The sequence below is a fragment of the Colobus angolensis genome, unplaced genomic scaffold (assembly GCF_000951035.1).
Source record: "Colobus angolensis palliatus isolate OR3802 unplaced genomic scaffold, Cang.pa_1.0 Scaffold265, whole genome shotgun sequence".
In the NCBI taxonomy this organism is placed as follows: Eukaryota; Metazoa; Chordata; class Mammalia; order Primates; family Cercopithecidae; genus Colobus; species Colobus angolensis.
The window spans coordinates 148,181-153,623 of record NW_012115877.1 but is presented as its reverse complement, the minus strand read 5'-3'; positions in this window follow the sequence as shown (position 1 = coordinate 153,623).

Genomic DNA, 5,443 nt, shown 5'->3' with positions numbered 1-5,443 from the left:
GTTTCCACGTGTTGAGCGGTTTTGAGTGGGTTTCTTTGCTCTGCGTTCTAGTTTGATTGCACTGTGGTCTGAGAAACATTTGTTATAATTTCTATTCTTTTACATTTGCTGAGGAGTTCTTTACTTTCAACTATGTGGTCAATTTTGGAATAAGTGCGATGTGGTGCTAAGAAGAATGTATATTCTGTTGATTTGGATTGGAGAGTTCTGTAGATGTCTATTAGGTCCGCTTGGTGCAGAGCTGAGTACAATTCCTGGATATCCTTGTTAACTTTCTGTCTCGTTGATCTCTCTAATGTTAATGTGTGGTGTTAAAGTCTCCCATTATTATTGTTTGGGAGTCTAAGTCTCTTTGTAAGTCTCTAAGGACTTGCTTTATGAATCTGGGTGCTCCTGTATTGGGTGTATATATATTTAGGATAGTTAGCTCTTCCTGATGAATTGATCCCTTTACCATTATGTAATGGCCTTCTTTGTCTCTTTTGATTTTTGATGGTTTAAAGTCTATTTTATCAGATACTAGGATTGCAACCCCTGTTTTATTTGTTTTCTATTTGCTTGGTAGATCGTCTGCCATCCCTTTATTTTGAGCCCATGTGTGTTTCTGCATGTGAGATGGGTCTCCTGAATACAGTACACTGATGGGTCTTGACTCTTTATCCAATTTACCAGTCCGTGTCTTTTAATTGGACCATTTAGTCCACTTACCTTTAAGGTTAATATTGTTATGTGTGAAGTGGATCCTGTCATTATGATACCAGCTGGTTATTTTGCTCGCTAGTTGATGCAGTTTCTTCCTAGCATTGATGGACTTTACACTTTTACGTGTTTTTGCAATGGCTCGTACCGGTTGTTCCTTTCCACGTTTAGTGCTTCCTTCAGGATCTCTTGTAGGGCAGGCCTGGTGGTGACAAAATCTCTTAGCATTTGCTTCTCTGTAAAGGATTTTATTTCTCCTTCACTTATGAAACTTAGTTTGGCTGGATATGAAATTCTGGGTTTAAAATTCTTTTCTTTAAGAATGTTGAATATTGGCCCCCACTCTCTTCTGGCTTCGAGAGTTTCTGCCGAGAGATCTGCTGTTAGTCTGATGGGTTTCCCTCTGTGGGTAACTCGACCTTTCTCTCTGGCTCCCCTTAACATTTTTTTCTTCATTTCAACTTTGGTGAATCTGACAATTATGTGTCTTGGAGTTGTTCTTCTCAAGGAGTATCTTTGTGGCATTGTCTGTATTTCCTGAATTTGAATGTTGGCCTGCTTTACTAGGTTGAGGAAGTTCTCCTGGATGATAACTTGCAGAGTGTTTTCCAACTTGGTTCCATTTTCCCCGTCACTTTCAGGCACACCAATCAGTCATAGATTTGGTCTTTTCACATAATCCCATATTTCTTGGAGGCTTTGTTCATTTCTTTTTACTCTTTTTCTCTACACTTCTCACTTCGTTTCATTCATTTGATCTTTAATCACTGATACGCTTTCTTCCAGTTGATTGAGTTGGTTACTGAAGCTTGTGCATTTGTTACATAGTTCTCGTGTTATGGTTTTCATCTCTATCAGTTCTTTTAAGGTCTTCTCTCTATTGATTATTCTAGTTACCCATTCATCATTCATCCATTCTTTTTTCAAGGTTTTCAGTTTCTTCACTCTGGTTACATAGTTCCTCCTTTAGCTCTGAGAAGTTTGATCGATTCAAGCCTTCTTCTCTCAACTCGTCAAAGTCATTCTCCATCCAGCTTTTCTCCATTGCTGGTGATGAGATGCATTCCTTTGGAGGGAGTGGTGTTCTTTGATTTCTTGAATTTCCAGTTTTTCTGCACTGCTTTCCCCCATCTTTGTGGTTTTATCTCCTTTTGATCTTTGATGATGCTGACTTACTGATGGGGTTTTGGTGTGCATGTCCTTTCTGTTTGTTAGTTTTCCTTCTAACAGTCATGACCCTCAGCTGCAGTTCAGTTGGAGTTTGCTTGAGGTCCACTCCAGACCCTGTTTGCCTGGGTATCAGCAGCAGAGGCTGCAGAAGATAGAATATTGCTGAACAGCGAGTGTTGCTGTCTGATTCTTGCTCTGGAAGCTTCGTCTCAGGGTCTACACAGCCGTGTGGGCTGTGAGGTGTCAGTCTGCACCTAGTGGGGAATGTCTCCCAGTTAGGGTACTCAGGGGTCAAGGACCCACTTGAGCAGGCAGTCTGTCCATTCTCAGATGTCAACCTCCATGCTGGGAGAACCACTGCTCTCATCAAAGCTGTCAGACAGGGACATTTACATTTGCAGAGGTTCCTGCTGTTTTTGTTTATCTATGCCCTGTCCCCAGAGGTGGAGTCTATAGAGGCAGGCAGGCCTCCTTGAGCTGTGGTGGGCTCCACCCAGTTTGAGCTTCCCAGTGGCTTTATGTACGTAAGCCTCAGCAATGGTGGGCACCCCTCCCCTAGTCTCACTACCGCCTTGCAGTTAGACCTCAGACTGCTGTGCTAGCAATGAGGGAGGCTCCGTGTGTGTGGGACCCTCTGGGCCAGGTGTGGGATATAATCTCCTGGTGTGCCATTTGCTAAGACCCTTGGTAAAGTGCAGTATTAGGGTGGGAGTTACCCGATTTTCCAGGTGTTGTGTGTCTCAATTTCCTTTGGCTAGGAAAAGGAATTCCCTTCCCACTTGTGCTTCCCAGGTGAGGCGATGCCTCGCCCTGCTTCAGCTTTCGCTGATCAGGCTGCACCGGGGGACCACCACCGACTATCCAATATGCCCCAGTGAGATGAACCCAGTACCTCAGTTGAAAATGCAGAAATCACCCGTCTTCTGTGTCACTAACGCTGGGAGCGCGAGGCTGGAGCTGTTGCTATTTGGCCATCTTGGGCGCCCCCCAGCTGCATTAGTTTATTCATAGGAAAATAGTGGTATTAAGGGGTGGGTGCAGAATAAAAACAATTGTTACAGTATAAGTTGTTCTTTCCCTCTTTAATCTATGTTCCCAGTTCCTTCTTTTTTTTGCCAGTGAATTCAATGAAGTGTTGACAAAATCAAGACCTGCGTGAATTTCTTCCAAGTTGTTTGCAGTACCACCTTTCTGAATCTTTTCTATTAGCCAGGACCACTACTCTTCTTGCATCTACTCCAGCATGCCATTTGGAGGTTCTAGCTCATCGTTCTGAGGTCACTCTATCTCTTCTGGATCATTCTTCCCCTTGGTTGGTGGTAGTTTCCTGGCTAGGCCCTCACTGGACTTTTGTGGGTTTGTCTCACCTGGGGAGCAACAAGAAATTACTGTTCTAATCACATTTTAGGCTCCAGCATTTGTGAATTTGGGTTAATAGAAGAACAACTATGAGAAGGAAGAGAAGGCCACAAAAGCAACAGCCTAGGACCAGAATGGGAATAAGCATACAATGAAAACTTAATATTTTTATTTTTTATTGGTGTGGTAGCTTATAAGCTGATTGCATGTGACCTCAAATGGAATTTAGTATCACCTTTCATTTCCTTAGCTCAGCATGCCTCCTTTGGAATCCAATAAAAATGGCAAAAACAAAACAAAACAAAAGCAACCAACCAACCAACAGCAGCAAAAACAACAACAAACAGAGTAACAGTACTTGGCCTGGAAATTTGTCTAACAGAAGATTACTTTACCAAGCCACTGCTGTCATCCATTTCTCTATTTCAACCAAATTAGATTTTTCACTCTCCTCTAGGCATCTCTTGGGTTTTTCCATCTCTGTGTTCCCTGACCCCTCTTCTCAGAATGTACTCTCTGCTCCTCAGTCTACTTTTTATTTTTATTTTTTTAACTTTATTTATTTATTTTTTTTTGAGACAGAATCTCACTCTGTTGCTCAGGCTGGAGTGCTGTGGTGCGATCTCGGCTCACTGCAAGCTCCACCTCCCGGGTTCATGCCATTCTCCTGCCTCAGCCTCCCGAGTAGCTCCTCAGTCTATTTTAAACCCAACACCTGTTACCATAGGTCCAATCTAATCTAGAGATGTTTCCCTATTTTCATTACTGTTGCTGATGACTTTTTCTTTTGTGCTCCAATAACACCACTGACTGTGCCACACTGATCATACTTAGCATAACTGGCTTAGAATCTAAATTTGGAAGGACTCTTAGAAATTGGCTCCATATAACAAAAGGTTAAGGATGGAGATTTAATTTAAAAAAGGGAGGTGTGGGAGTTCCTTAGAACATCTGACTTGATACTGTATTGGCAAGATTGAGAAAATGCTGCTTGTTGATATATATTATCACATAGCATTTAAAATATATAATAACAAGCAGCATTATATTATAATATATTATATATAACAAATAGTATATATAATTATGTATTTGATGATGTTAAGAATGTGTTGATATTATCCTCTTTAAGCAGTAGGACCTGAAGGAGATAGGGAGAGCCCCTACCTTCGCATACCATTCCTTGACGTGGCAATCATCAAATCCCCTTATTTCAGGGAAGGAAACAAAGCCAAAACATTGCCAGAATGACATAATTGGTGATCCTACAATAAGTTGTATTAGAATAGGGAATCAGATACAGATACCCTGATTACCATGATTCCCATTCCTGTTCTCTTTCCACTATTTTATGTTGCCTTTTGGGTCATTTAATTTAGGCATATGTTATTATTATTTTTTTTTTGTAGTTTTAAACATGAATTTTATTGCATATATTTGAAGTTTGCAACATGGTATTATGAAATACATGTGGATATATATGTGTATATATATCTATATGTATATACATATAGATATGTATATATAGATATATATACCTATAGATTGTGCAATGATTAGTAAAGCACGTTAACATGACTAGCATCTCACATATAGTAGTAACTTTTTTGTGTTAACAAGAGCAACTAAAATCTCTTTAACAAAAATTCCTAACTCAATACAATTTTACTAACTTTAGTCTTCATGTTGTACCTTAGGTTTCTAGATTTGCTCATTCTACATATTTACTAGTTTGTGTCCTTTGCCCTATGTCTTTCTATTCCTTCTTCCCCCACTGCACAGTAGTCTTTCATTCTCTATCTCTGTGTATTTCAGCTCTTTATAAAATTTCACATGTAAATGTGATCCTGTAATATTTTTCTATCGATGTGTGACTTATTTCACTTAGCATTATGTCCTCTAGGCTTATCCATGATGTTGCAAATGATAGGTTCTCTTTCTTTTAGGGAGGAATAATATACCATTGTGTGAACATGTATATGCCACATTTTCTTTATCCATTCATCCATTGGTGGGCATGGAAGGTTTTACCCCCCACCCCTTATATTGGCTATATATTTCCCAAGTAGCCAAATATGTTTCCCAAGTAGTCAAATATATTTTACCTTCACAATGTGGTTTCTTTTTTTTTTATTTATTTTTATTTTTTATTATACTTTAAGTTCTAGGGTACATGTGCATAACGTGCAGGTTTGTTACATATGTATACTTGTGC